The sequence below is a fragment of the Notamacropus eugenii genome, chromosome 1 (assembly GCF_028372415.1).
Source record: "Notamacropus eugenii isolate mMacEug1 chromosome 1, mMacEug1.pri_v2, whole genome shotgun sequence".
Lineage (NCBI taxonomy): Eukaryota > Metazoa > Chordata > Mammalia > Diprotodontia > Macropodidae > Notamacropus > Notamacropus eugenii.
In genome coordinates this window covers 170097258-170112697 of record NC_092872.1, presented here as the reverse complement: position 1 = coordinate 170112697, position 15440 = coordinate 170097258, and the positions used below count along the sequence as shown (strand labels likewise).

General features: G+C 44.9%; 1 long non-coding RNA gene across 1 annotated transcript in view; it reads right to left on the bottom strand.

Moving 5' to 3' along the window:
• The window catches only part of LOC140510303 (uncharacterized), a 133012-nt gene extending 118243 nt beyond the window's left edge, over positions 1 to 14769 (bottom strand). The window contains exon 1 of the long non-coding RNA XR_011969181.1: positions 14684 to 14769. This is a non-coding gene — a long non-coding RNA (uncharacterized lncRNA). The remainder of the gene's footprint in view (positions 1 to 14683) is intronic.
• Positions 14770 to 15440: the final 671 nt, after the last annotated feature.

Sequence of the window (15440 nt, the reverse complement as noted above, 5' to 3'; positions counted from 1 at the left end):
CTGGGGTGGGAAGGAGCCAACTTCACCAATAAAGACAGGCTTAACTGTGACGTCAAGCTAGTGAATTTGCTTTTAATAAACCAACTAGGAAAAAGAGGAGAGATCAAAGGAAAAGAAAGCTTAGGGCTGAGTTCATGCCAGAGAAGAGATAACTTGCACCCATAAATGTTGATGGGATCACCAGAAAGACTATAAAGAAATGAGAAGACAATCCAGGACAGAGACTTGGAGTGCCGTCCAGTTTGGGGGCAGGACGTAGGTAATGATCTAGCAAAAGAGACTAAGGAGGAGCTGTCAGGTGGAAGGAGAATCAAAACAGAGCCATTTCAGAAAAGCCCAGAGAAAAGAGGATGAAAAGGTAATAAACTGTGTTAAGTTCTGCAGAGATGTAAACAAGGATGTGGACTGAGAAGAAACCTTAGGATGTGGTAATTAAGAAATCATTCAGAAAGAGAGAGAATTGGTAATCTCTAAGACAGCAGTTTCAGTCAATTACTAAGGTTAAAAGCCAAGCCAAGCTCAAGAAGTTGAGTAAGGCAAGTGAGTGCTTTTTCTAGAAATTTGTCTGTGAAAGGGAAGAAAGGTATATGGCTACACCCTAAGATACAGTCAAGTGAAGATTGTTAAAGGTTATGGAAAACCTGTGCATATTTGTGGGAAGCAAGCCTGAAAGAGTGATTAGAAAGAAAGCACAACAATCTGCCTAAGTAGATGGAAGCGGGTGGGATCAGGAGTGTAAGTACACAACACTTTCTGTGGGGATTTCCCCAACTTGTACTCATACTCATAGGGTGGGTTCCCAGAGGACAGCTTCTACTATTGAGTTCTGGGCCCATACTCCTAAAACTGTAGCTCACAAACCTCCTTTGGTGAGCGTGCCTTTAACAGTCAGTCAGTAGACAAAGCTGTTGTTGTTCTGCGATGTCCAACTCTGTGTGGCCCCATTTGGGGTGTTCATAGGAAAGATACTGGGATGGCTTGCCATTTCCTTCTCCAACTCATTTTACAAATGAGGAAACTGAGGCAAACAGAATTAAGTGACTTGCCCAGAGTCACACAATAAGTATTCTGATTCCAAGCCCAGTGCTTTATTTACTTCACTACCTAGCTGGCCAAAGCAAATTAGCTCAAAACAACAAAATTTGCTTGAATCAAAAGTTTTGAGCTTTTGGCTTACTATGCCATTCACTAAAATGACATGTAAGAAGAGTAGCAATACACCCTTCCCCCCACCCTCATAAATCTGGGGCACATCTTCCCATAAATATGCATAGCATCTGGAGGAGGAGGAGTAACAAACTCAGTGTACACAAACTTAGCATACGGAAATACACACATAAGGAACACACGTGGCCAAGGCAACTCATGCTTAGGGTTCTCCAGAGCCCCAATATTCTTTCTGAACTTGTGGAGTCCTCACTCTACAGCTTCCAGGCATCACATCTCCACTGGCAGAGCTGCTCAGCTGAGATCCCAGAATCTACTTCTTGCAGCAATTGGACTCTCAAATGCCAAAGCTAGTTTTCTCTTGAATCTGGTCAGCTCTCTTCTATGCTGCCATAGGTCTTGTTCCTTGAATCTGTTTCCTGACTGTAATACTTGCTACTGTGATTGTGTCTCTATAGACAGTGTCAATAGTAATTGTTTCTCTTTTACCCAGGGACCCTGAGGGTCCTCCCCTCCCAGTTTGATTTTTTTTTTTTTATTTAAGAGGCCATCCCTTGAGTAATTGCTTAAAGAAGCCTATTCATTGAATGGGTGTATCTCACTCAAAGTGAGAATGTGATAAGACCTTAACCTGAAAGGTCCAGGGTCTCACATCCTGGGCCATCTCTAGTCATCATCCTGATGAATATCAGGCCACTGGACCCAGATGGCTCAGGAGAAGAAAGTGAGGTTGGCGACCTTGCACAGCCCTCCCTCACTCAAATCAAAGTCAACTGCAAGTCATGTCATCTTTGAGAACGAAGGACAAACATAACAACAACAAGAAGACAGTTATGCTAGATGCATCTTAGCTGTGTTTCCCACTAAGCAAGTAGATCTATTGTAAAACAGTTTTCAAGACAGATTGCTTGGGGGGGGGAGTGGAGAGGAGGGGAATCACCCCCCTACTCCCATGGGTTGAATTGTTCGTTCTGTGGCCTCCTACACAAACTGACTATAGAGTTGGCAAGCTAATTGGTGATATATTTTGTTTATTTTTATTCACCTATATTTCTTCCAGAATATCTCCCCAACCCTACAGTCATCCATTTTAATACAGAATTTTGCCAAGTTAGCTTTTTAAGGGCCTTCTAGTGATGTGACCAATCTTTCATTAGTCAATAGCAAGGCTCCCCTTTCAATTTAATGAGAATCTTTTCTTTCTTTTCTTTTTTTTTTGAAATAAACTTATATTGATATATTTTGGGTTTTTTACATCCTTTAAATTTTCCTATGTATTCTTGCTCCTCCCCCGTTCCACAGAGTCATCCTTTATTACACAGAATTTTTAAGGGCCTTCCAAGGACTATAGCTAGCCTATTCCCAGACAATGAACTAGCTCTTTTTCCAGTTCAAAGAGAGCTTTCTCACACTTTGTGTTATATGTTGTTAACAAATTAATACCTCATTATCTGTCCCTTACTTTCTATGATTACATAAACTCGATGGGGGAAGGAGAGCCAAATTATCCTACTACAAATGCGTAAAGTCTGGCCTTGTTGAAGATAAGGACTCACTCTTCATCACAGAGTACAGAAAAGGGGAAAAAATGAGAGATATCAAGGTGTTTTGACATGTAGAAGAAGAGAGAAGAGGAAGTTCAGATTAGATCCCCTCTGTTTTCTCAATGAACTATGTGGCAAGTGAAATCTGAAATGACTGAGGAAACAAAGCTTTGAGCTTCTAAGCATATCGATTTATTAAGCAACACATTCCAATTGCATAACAAATTGGGACCAGGCCTCCTTGGTTTGGTACTGGACCTTAAATCCAAGGGTAGATAGATTTCTATGCACTAAAAGGAAACAATAGGATATAAACCAGTATACAAGATTAGGTAATCTGATTTCTAATTGGAGGAAACTGAGGGTGAAAAGTAAACAGGTACAATTCCTTGAAATCAGAAAAAGAGATGTCTTATTCACCCCAGGTCAGTCAAAGGGACAAAGAAATAATAACTGATTGACAAATATGGAGCCAGTTTTCAGATAAGACATATGGGTTGCTTGAGAAGCATAATTGTAAGAAAACTTTTTGCGTCAAACTTCAGATCTGACTGAGCATCTAAGCAACAAGCTGAGGTGGTCCAGCTTCCCAGTCATGCAGGACTGGGTGCAAACAATGTAATAAAGTTTTCTTGCAATTCCCATAATTAAGTAAAGTTTTCTCACAAGACAGAAATTGGACTAGACCCACAACTGAATAGAAACAGAACTGAGCTAGATTCATAATTGTCACAAGATGGTGTCAGTATAGTTCATTCAATTCTCACAATTCTCTCAATTATGAGGTACAATCTTCTATTTAGAGGGAGTTACAACAAAGAAAGAGAAAAAAGCATAACTTATTTCCCTGTACATTTATCTGCATGCAGGACCAGGATTAACTGATAAGATTTCTATAATCTTATAAACTTTTCCCTTGACTTGTTATTATAAGCACTGTGTATATTTCCCAGCAGTCTTTAGCAAAGTAATCCTTAAAAACACTGAAAAGGATTGTCTGTTATTCTGGGGGTATAGGGCAAAGGAAAAGGAAAAAGTCTGTAAAGGAAAGAGCCCTGGAGTTAGGGCTTAAGTTCAAATCCAAACTCTCACCTTATCTAAGTCACCACCTCTCCATGCTTCATTTAGGGCTGCTCCTTAACTTGGAAAATATAAAGAGATTGGACTAGGAAATCTCTAAGGCCTCTTCTAGTTTCTAAATTCTATAATCTTAAAATCTGTTCCTCCTAGCTCTAAAATGCTATGAAATTCTGATTCCCAATATCAAGTACACTATCACATGATTCTTTTATGTTTCAACACCCAGTTCTCTCAACGTCTCTAGAATATCCTGGTTCCACATCAAAATGACACAGAAATATTAACTGCTTTTACCTCAGCCCTTATTTCCAAGATCTTAAGACTCTAAAACCTTGGGAGTCAATACCCTAAAAGCATATAAATGGTATAACGTATAGAACACTGGTCCTGCAGTCAAAAAGAACCTGAGTTCAAAGCCTACTAGCTATATGACCTTGAGGAAGTCACTTGCTCTGTCTGCCTCAGTTTCCTTATCTGTAAAGTAGGGATACCATCCAAAAAATTTTTTAAAAGTGGAAAAGAACCTATTTGCACAAAAATATTTATAGCAGCTCTTTTTGTAGAGGCTAAGAATTGGAAACTGAGAGGATCCCTCAAGGGGCGAATGGCTAGACAACTTGTGGTATATGATTGTAATGGAATATTACTGTGCTATAAGAAACGTCAAGCAGGACAATTTCAGAAAAAAACTGGAAAGACTTACATGAACTGATACAAAGTGAAGTGAGCAGAACCAGAAGAATACCAGCAGTATTGTACAATGAAAACCTATTAGCTATTCTCAGCAATACAGCGATCCAAAACAATCCCAAAGGACTCATGATGAAAAATGCTGTCTGTCTCCAGAGAAAGAACTGATGTCATTTAAATACAGACTGAAGCATACTATTTTCCTTCTTTCTTTTCTTCCTTTCTTTCTTCCTTCTTTCTTTCTCATCCTTCCTTTTCTTTTTCTCTTTTTTTGTTTTCTTATACAATACAACTAATATGGAAATGTTTTTACATGATTGTACATTTATAATCTATATCAGATTGCTTACTATCTCAGGGAAAAGGGATAGGAAGGGAAGAGGGATTGATTTGGAACTCAAAACTTAAAAAAAAATAAGGAATGTTAAAATTTGTTTTTACACGTAATTGGTGAAAAAACAAAATTGTATTTTAAAAATATAAAATAGGGATAATCGCAGGGCCTCCCTTCCTGGATTGCTGTGAGGATAAAATGAGATAATATTTGTAAACCTTTATTATTACTTCACATCTATGGACATTTTCCTCATCTGTAAAATGAGGAGATTATACTAGATGACCTTTAAGGTCTATTCCAGCTCTAATATCCTAGAAGTATATATATGAGTTATTCTCCCCAAGAATGTGCTACCAGGACCTTAGAGTAACACCATATTCTCTAAGCTCTGCAGGTACAGTGAACAGAGCACTGGACTTGCAGTCAGGAAGACCTAAATGTCCTGCCTCAGACATTAGTGATGAGACCCTGTTTTCTCATCTAGAAAATGGAGAGAATAGTAGCATATACCTCTCAAGATTACTGTGAGGATCAGATGAAATCACATATGTAAAGCACTTTGAAAACCTAAGTGTTCTACAAATGCTAGTAATTTTTGCTGCTGTTACTGCTGCTACTGCTACTACTCCAATCAGGTTGATAGGAATCTCAATTAAGATTAGGGAAGGCTACTAAGGAATCCCATCATTATTTTCTGCCAACGGCTCTCCTTTCTTCAGGTCTCTTGGTATCCCTTCTAATGAACTATGTCTCTTCTTACTGCCATGCCATCTTGATGCACTTTGCCAAAGCAAGGCTAACAAGTCTTCTCAGCAGGACTGGCACTATGTAAACACAACTGGTTCTACAGTGTTTGCAATACCACAGTGAAAGCTATCTAGACGTGTCCACTGGGCAGCTAACTGATTTTTTCCCTTCAGTGTTTGTCTTAGGGATTAAAGTTAAATGTAGGAGCCTATAATTCCCAAGATCATTGTTCCTTTTCTGGCAGAAGGTACTATAGTTGTTATTTTATTTTCCCAGTCCTACTGACAAAACCATTCCAGGACTAGAGGTTGATCGTCATATCCCAAATTTTAGAACGCAGTGATTAGCTAATTCCTGTCCAAGCCCCAGGGAAGATACTGGCTTATCTTCACTGCAGTTTTCTGCAGTATTGCTCAAACTACCTTTCAGGATTGTCTTTCTACTCATCTTCCCCCTCCCCCCTCCTCACCCCCTTCCTTTTCCTTTCTTTTACTTTAGACAAAGACTAATAATGTTTCAAACTGAAAGATCCCTTTGAACACAATCTTAACATTTTAGATGAAAATTTTCATAAAATGTATTACACATTTCCCTGCCTTAATAAGCAGGATATAATCAACATAATTTAATCTTTTCTTAATGGTTGAATCATGTTGATGAACACCCATTATTCAATTAAGCGATTCCATTCAACAAACATTTAACCAAGTGTCCTACTACGTGCTAGGTGCTGGGTCAGGCCCTGGAGATACAAAGGCAAAAACAGTCCTTAACTTACAGGGGGTTGGAGGCTGGGATACAATGTACACAGAAAAGTACATGTAAATTAATACAAAGTAATTTCAAGGAGGAAAGAGATCTAAGGGAGGAGGAGAGAAAGGGAACCAGGGAATGGCTCAGGAAGGGCTTCCCGTTGGAGGACATCTTAGCTGTGCTTTGAAGTTAATTGGGATTCTAGAGCAGAAGATGAAGGAAGGCAGTCCTGAGAAAGGGTAGGCGCATCCAGACAAAGGTACTGAGGTGGGAGAAGGGAATGTTGAGCTTAGGAAATAGCTGGGGGGCCAAGTTTCATTGGAATGAAGAGTGCACAAAGGGGAACAAAAAGAAGTAAATTATTCTGGCCTGCGCTTTAAGGGAGTGATGTTAAGATGATTAAAACATTTAGGGTTACATTCCTCCACGCTGAATTACTCTAGAGTGCTACTGGTGATTCTATTGTGCTCTGGCCCTCCTTCTCATGTGCTGTTATTTCTGTAACTCAAAAAAAACTATAGGTTACCAAGGGAAATATTAAATCTATAACTTTGTTCATCACTTTGTCATTTGGTCTCCCAGTCTCAAGACTTTCCCCTTTCCCACTTCCCACACATCTGTCAAAGTGATTTTCCTAAAGCACTGATCTGAGTACATCACTCAATTAACTCTAGCAGCTCTCTATTGATTCTAGGATCAAATATTATTTCATCATTATCGCATCCTTTTAATTAAAATTTCTATTTTTGGGAAAGTTTTATTATAATTATTAATACAACACATAATTCCTAGTATAGTAGTCCATGCATATAATTTTAAATGACTATAAAAATATGTTCTCAAAATATTTTTATTGATATGGATGCATGATACAAAGAGTTTGGAATCCACTGTTCCAGATGCTTAGCTTGCTGAAATCTAGCTGGAATATAAGTGTGGTAAGTAAGGGGCAAGAGCACTGGGCTTGGGACCCTGGAGATATGGAATATGGTCTCAGCTTTGCCATTGTTTCACTCAGCGACTTGGGTCAAATCACTTCCCCTTCCCTGAGCCTTAATTTCCTCATCTGTAAAATGATCTCTATGGTTCCTTCCAGCACTAACGATTTATGAGTCTAGTATGCTATTAATAAACCTTTAGATCCCTTACAAGAGGAAATGAAGCTATTACCTGACTGTTCATTCAACACCAAAACACTCAACAAACATCAGCATCTACCAGAGATGAGGTGCACTATTTCTAGGCACTAAGAGAGTTATAAAGATAAAAAGACTCAGTCCCTGAGACCTCAAGGAGCTTAGAACCCCGTGATGTGAAATATGGTATGCACACATAAATGAAACACAAATTAGAATAGAAATACATAAGAAGAAGATAAAATTGCTTGAGCTAAATCTTGAAGGTAGCTACAAAGCTTCCTATCCCCACTATCCTGACAAACTGTTTAGCATGCCTACTCCAGGACTTTTTATTTTTTAAGGTTTAGGCAAATAGTTATCCAGAGTAATGGGACTGGAGCAGCATAGATAACTGAAATCAATGAATAAAATAAAACTATTTAATTGCAATTTCCCTCCTGTCTCACCAAACTTCTTTTACCAGAACTATCGCTCATAATTCAGTCAGTAAAGAAGCATTTGCCAACTATCTGCATTGTGTAGAGATCTTGAATTTCTTCTGCTTTTTTCTGGCCTTATAAATTTCCTCCGAGGGCAAGAAATAGCAAAGAAAAGCTGGAAAGATGGGCATCAGGAGGAAGAAACTGAAGCAGAAGACCTAGAAAATTAACAAAATGGCTAACTAGCTTCAGCATAATCAGCAAATGACTTTTTTTCCCAAATCATTGGAGGGGCAGGACATGCAGTCCCTGCCTAGGGAGGGACTGGACAGAAGAAAGGATTTACTAAGTACTTACTATGTTTCAGACACTGTGCTAAGTGCTAAAGTTACAAATACAAGCCCAAAGAAAGACAAACCCTGACCTCCGGGGGAAAGAACTTATAAGAGGAAACTGAAAAGGATGGGGGCGGGGAGGGGGAGGGGGAAGGAAGCTCCCTAGATGGGAGCATGCTTTTGAAGTTGGTAAACCAAGCAAAAGGTCAGGAGGAGAATGAAAGGCAACCTGGGCCCTCCAAAAAATGGCAGCTCCAGGAGGAATTCACCAATGGGAGAACAGCCAGCAAACTCTTGATTTTACGGAAAGTCCTTTCCTGGTTAGACTACTTCTGAAGCACTGTTTTCAGTTCTGGGTACCATGTTTTAGAAAGGACATTGACAAGCTAGAGATCATTCAGAGGAGGGAAACCTGCATGGTAAGGATACAAGAGACCATGCTATGTAAATTTTGGCTGGTGACCCATCTCCCACATGGACTTGCTGCTGGGAATGACAAACCCTTTTCATATTCCCAGTTATTAGGGCTCATTTGGAGGAACTGAAAATGTTAAACCTAGAGAAGAGAATAGTTGGGGTTGGGGAAGGGGAGATGATAATTATCTCGAGGTACCCAAAGTGCTGTCATCTGGAAGAGGGCTAAGATTTGTATTACTTGATCCCAGAGGCCAGACTTAGCAGTCATGTGTATAAATTTCAGAAAGGCAGTTTTAGGTTGGTCATCAGAAAAAAACTTCTAATAATCAGAGTCATACCAAAGTAAAATGGGCTGCCTCTGGAGGTGATGGGATCCCTATTTATCACCTACACTCTTCATGGGGAGGCTGCATGACCACTTGTCAAAGGTAATGGGAAGGAATTCTTCCAGTAGCATTCAGGCATGACCTTTCATGTCTCTTCCAACTTTGAAACCCTGTGATTCAGTGAAAGACCCAAAGCTCTAGCTTCCTACCACTTACTAGCCACATGACCTTCAGCAAGCCCAAGCTTTCTCATCCATAAAATAGGGATAAAACTATCCTATCCACCTGGAAAGGCCTTTGTGCAGGCCAAATTAGATACTATATAAAAAGTATTATGTAAGTGCAAGGTATTTCTCTAATTTGGGCAGAACCTAGTAAATCAAAAGGCATTTATTGAGGGCCTAATTGTACACAATAATGATGAAAGAGGACAATGGAACATGCAAATATATGCTCAACAGAAGGAAAACATTAAGCAAAAAAAATTACCATAAAGTACATTCATTCCACAAGCATTTATTATGTGCCTACTACATATAGTGTATGTTACAGGAAGGTAAATGCACATTAAGAAGACCCACTCACCCTAATAAATGGGAACATGAGAAGGGCCTGCCATTCCCAGCAGCAAGTCCCCGTGGGAGATGTGTCACCAGCCACAAATCTGACCCAACTCCTCCCCACTGCCGCCCCCAGAAGTCTGGTTTATACCCTTTATATAAGGGAAATAAAGGAAAATTTCCAAAGCATCTTAGCTAGAACTGCCCCCGGGGAATTGCCCCAGGAACCATCTGGAATAAAACTGGCCTGGAAGAATTCTCCTTTTAAACACCCAATCAGTCAGAAGGAAATAGAAGCAACTCTCAGGATGGGAAACCATCAGATCTGAATATAGCTGGTGATGTTAGCTTTTTAGAAAGAGGATTGTGCCCTTACCAAAGCCTTTGGTTAGGTGATTTGGAGTGAGGATACCTACTAATCAGAAACCGGGGTCCCCCTGCCCTTAAGTGTTATGGCAAGGACTGCAAAGGAAGTCAAAAGATCTAGATAGCTGTTCCAGATCTCCCACTACCCAGCTGTGTGACTCTGAGTAATTTACGACACATTTTCGAGCCTCAATTTTCTCATCTGTAAAAATGAGAGGCTTGAACTAGGTCTCTGAAGTCTTTTCCAATGGTGATAATCAATGATAAAAAAGAATTTTTTGAGAGGGGGACAGGGTAGCCAAGCCTATGACTTCATTGGAGCACTAAGAGCTTCAGTGACTTGCTCAGGGTTATACAGCCAATGTGTGTCAGAGGTGGAACCTGAACCCAGGTCTTCTTCCTGATTCTGGAGTCCACTATGACCTCTGGGCCAGACTTATTCTTATCTCTTTTCTAAATGCTCTAGAGGAACAACTAAAAGGAACCATGCTAACCACAGGGTCAACTGAGGAGTTTACATTATTTTTGAATAAGCCTGGGGCAAATCCTCTGGGACCCTGGACTTTATTAGCCCTAACCCCTAGATCAGTCCTAGAATAACCCAGGTCTTTCTATGGTTCTGAAAACCAGAGAAAAACTAGGACAAGCTAGACTCCCTCCTCCTCAGCTCTGCAGAGCTAGTCCAAGGCATAATTGGATTTTCTCTTTTAGCACTTTCCTCTGTTTTCTTGGTACCCAACGCTTTCAGATTACTCATCAGTTTACCTGGGAGCCATGACTTTTTAACCTACCCAAGCCTGTTGTAACAGAGCACACTCCAGTTACCAGCCCCATCTAAAGGTAATCTGTAAATGAAACTAGCAGTGCTGGACTCTGAGCTCAGGATGAGCAGAGTTCAAACACAGCCTCAGATACTTACTGGCTGGGTATCACTGCTTGCCTCAGTTTGCTAGGGATAATACCATGGTTTATCCCTCAGTGTTGTTGTGAGAATGAAATGAGATTATTTGTAAAATGTTTTGCAAACCTTAAAGTGCTATATAAATTCTATTTATTGTTATTAATGATAATGGTTTGTAGTAGAGTCAGCTGTTAGCATTTCAATTTAGCAGGGGTGTTTCTGGAGAAAATGCCTTTTGGGTCACTAAGCATGGTGCCAATATCTCTTGTACCTGTTACCTTCTCTATAGGCACATTGCTACCACCCTAGATGAGACCCTCAAGGCCACTACAGTAGCCTCCTACATGGTTTTCCTGCCTCAAGTCTCCGTTTTCTAAATCATCCTCCACATACTAGCCCAGGAAATGTTCCTATGGCACAGGTCTAACCATGTCCCTCCTTTGCTCAAAGAAAAAATCCCAGTGGCACCCTATTTCTTCAGGAACGTAAACAAACTCCTCTGGCATTGAAAGCCTTCTACAGTCTTGCGTCAACCTACCTCGTATAAGGTTTATTACAGGTTACTCCTCATCATGCACTTTACCATCCAGTCAAATGGACATACTTGTAGTTCCTCACACACAGGCCTTTGCATAGGCTGTTTCCTAGGCCTGGAATGCATTCCTTCATCACCTTTGCCTCTAAAGGTCAGCTTAAGCACTCCCTCTTACAGAAGACTTTTCCAAATCCCCCAGTTAGTGCCTTCCACTCCCATCCCCTCCATAGTATTATCCAGTATTTACTGTTTATATTTTGGTACTTTTTTCCTAACATACATACAGGTTATATTATTTTCCCTCGTAGAATATAAGTTCCTTGAAGACAGAGATCATTTCATTTTTAACCTTTGTAAAGGCTTACCTAGCATTGTACCTAGCAGCACATAAAATGCTTGTTGACTGATTTATGAGGAGGCTAGTGGGGAGATATTTGGGGGACAAGAAGGCATTAATCCCTTGTTAATCTCTAATACCAGTTACCTGCTGACTCAGAATAAACGGGTCCTACATTCACAGTCAGTCCAAAGGGTCCTGCAGACCAGAGGAGAATCTCCTCAGGTTTTAATCCCAGGCTCGAGTTGGATTGGCCTCTAGTCATCACTGAATCCTACTTTGGACATTTACTGACTGTACTATCCACAAGCAAGTCAGAGCCCATGTTCTCAGTATTTGCCCTCTCTCTACCTCACAGGATTGTTTGTAGGGACAATGCTTTTTCAAACCTTAGACTCAAAGGGTATTTATCTGCCTCATTACTTATACTGCAATTTAACTTTCAGCTTCACTACAAGACAACAAAGAAGGACTCCGAGGTCTTTGGGTCTGGGTAGTCTCTGACCTCCCTGCTTAGGTGGGGCCGGCCTGGCTTCCCAATTTCCCTTTAACCAGGTTCTCAAGTCTAATGGAGGAAGAGTCTTGCATCATTTCCTGACCATGCTTGACAGACGGGCATTGTTCTCCCAACTGGGTCCTGGCACAGGGCCTGAGCTACCCCTGGGAAGGACTATACCAGACTTAACACCTCTTACTTCTGCTGGTCCAGGTATTTTGAGGCCTGGGACAGGGGGCGGTGTGGGCACCAAGTCTGCCATTCCAGTTCATATAGCTTTTTTCCCTATTTCCTGGAAGGGATAGGGTTAAGATGGATTTCGGAGTCTCCAGTGACCATCTGGCCACCTGGGCGTAGGTAGGTGTGGTTCACCACCCAAGCAGTTACTTGGGAGAGGTCATCCTCCCTGAACAGGAAAGGAGTAGGAAAGTGAAGGAAGGAAGGAGGCGAACTGAAGAATGAAACAATGCATTTTATTTGACCAACAATTATTCAAATGCCTCCAGGATCAACACAGTCTTTACCTCGCTGAAAAGACAGAACGGAGAGCTTCCAGGATGATACCAGGATGAGTTGGGTCACCCTGCTTCTTTACAGCATCTCATCCCCAAGCAAAGAGGAAAAGCAAGCATTGAAAAAGAAAACAATCTGATCATTGTATTTCAACCCAACCCTGGTCATTTATTTTAATGCATTTTAAAACCTGTCCATCGGAGGCTTTACCACAGTGGCGGAGTGGGTCCAGGTCACAAAAAAAGCGTCATGCACCCCTGCCTCGAAGCCGGATAGAAAAGGGGGGTCCCCCCAGGCTCCTTCGGAGGGGGCCGGCTGGCTACAGGGGGCCAGGTGAGGCCTGGGCTGTAGACAAACTCACCTTAGGCCTCCTGGGGCGCTGCAGACCAGCCTCCAAGGGGCAAAGGGGAGCCCAGCTGGACCAGGACGATCCTGGGACCCTTCTCCTAGAGTAAGGGGGGTGGGTTTTTGTTGTTTATTAAGGAGAGTAGAGAAGTGGCCGGCCAGGCGTCCCACGTATGGACTGCGGTCCATAAACGTGCCCTTCCCCTTAGAAAGGAAGCTCCCCGAGGGCAGGGACTGGTCCATTTTAAACCCCTTGGTGGACTGCCCACGCAGGCACATGGTAGGCTGCTTGTGACTGGGGGTGAGGGGCGGGATGGAAGGAGGCTCCGGCACAGACATTGTGGGGGGGGCCCCCAGCCCACACCGCCGGGAGGACCTCCGCAATGCCCGGGCGGAAGCTGTCCTTTCGCGGGTGGGCGGCCGGCGGCGCCCCCTCCCCGCGCGGGCTCCGGCCGGGCGCTCGGGGCAGGCCGGACTGGCCGGGGAGCCCGGGCAGCCCGCGGAGCCCGCACTGGCCGGGCCGGGCCGGGCCGGGCCGGAGCTGCGCGCCGCTGCGCGGAGCGGAGGCGTCGCGGGGCGCAGGGGGAGGGGCGGGCGCGGCGGCCCAGCGGAGGAGGAGGAGCTCGAGCCGGAGCCGGAGCCGCCGCCGCCGCCGCCGCCGCTGACAGCGGCCCGAGTAAACAAGCGCGGCTGCCGCGGCCGGGCGGCCCTCGCTGTCCTCCCCGCCTGCGAGCCCGGCCCCTGCTCGGGCCGAGCCCGGAGCCAGCGCCGCGGGCTGGAGCCGCCGCCGCCGCCGCCGCCGCCGCCGCCGAGGCGCTGAGCTTCCCCGCGAGGCGCCTCTGCCCCAGCGCCGCCGAGACGGACCCGGGCGCCGGAGCCCGAGCCGAGGCCGCCGCTGCCGCCGCCGCCTGGGGCTTCGTGCACGGCGGGCCGGGGCCCTGCGCCCGCGCTGCCACCCGGAAAAGTTTCCGCAGCCCGAGCTCCCCGGGGTAAGCCGCGAAGCGTGCCCGGCGTCCGAGAGCCGGGGCCCGGCCCCGAGCCCGAGCCCAAGCCGGGCCACCTCTCCCGGGGCTGGGCGCTCGGGGTTGCTCGAGGTCGAGCGTGGGGAGGGGGCTCAGGACTCCGGCCACAGCCGGGGCAGCTGCGGGGAGGGGGGAGCAGGTTGGGGGGGGGCTCGAAGGGGAGCCCCCAGATTCTGAGACGTCAGGACACCAGCAGGAACCTTGCTTGGCTCCACTAGTCCGCACTGGGTGACCCTTGCCCAGGCTTTTGTCGATGAGCCACCTCCAGACCTTCCCCTCCCTCTAGAGCAGAGGGATGGGGGCGGCTGGGCTGGGGTGAGAAAAGCCCCCCTAAGCCCTGCCTGCGGTGCCCCAGCCTTCCTGGGGAGGGGTCCCTCTCAGCCGCTGCCCACTCTGGTACTTTTCCACTGGGGACCATACAGACCAGCTCTGACCCCAGGAAGTGCATGTCTGGCCCCTACTGGTTACTGGATCCAGGGGACGGCGGCCAGAAGGAGCTTGGGTTCCTCCAGCCTCCACCCTCCCTGGGGATGGTTGCTCTCGCTCCCACTCCCCAACCAGGAAGGGACAGGGTTTCCCAGCTGGGAAGGGGAGAGCGCTTTGGATGTCGAATGCATTGTTCTCAGCCCGGGGCCCTCCCTCTGGCTCCCCTACCTGGGTGGGGGGAGAATCCAGGTGGTGCTTCTGTGTGGTTCGGCCGTAGGAGCTGGTGGGACCCGATGTCTCGGGCTACCTCCTAGAGGCCTACCTTCCTCTGCCTCCTTGAGAATGTTTGGCACTCGTGACCCTTGGGAGGCCTGGGGAGGACACAGCTTGTAGGGCTGGACAGCTCTGAGCACGAACCTAGACAGTTCTTGGTACAGGAGGCCAGACCTCCAGCTAGGGATCCCCACCCCCTCAGTGGCTGGCATCTTTGAGCTAGGCCAGTTGCGGAGCTAGAAGCTTGCTGCATTCTCCAGCATTTACAAATGTCGGGCAGATGGGAAGAGAGCACATAAGGTAGTTGAAATTTCCTTCTCCAGCCCCCGCTGCTGCCTCTCCCCCTCCTCCTCCCCTTTGAAGAGAGGAGAAAAAGTGGTTTCTGGGGAAAGCACCTGAATCTGGTCAGATGGATGGCATGGATCAGGATCAAGGACTCTAGGGAGGAAGGGGTCTGGATTTTGTTGGACAGCTTTGTGTTGTCTGGAGGCCATGATGACACCCATCTTCAGCCCTCCTAAGTGTGACTGGCTTGCCTTTAGCTGAAATGTAGACATGGATCAGGTTTCCAGGATGATACTGAGTTTTGTCACACTGCTTTGTCGGTGTCTCATCCACACTGATGTGGCTGGAAAGAACCCTACCTTATAGGGAGCCTTGCTTGGAAAATCACTGTGTGTGTTTAGTAATCTGGATTAGAAAGGACAGGAGA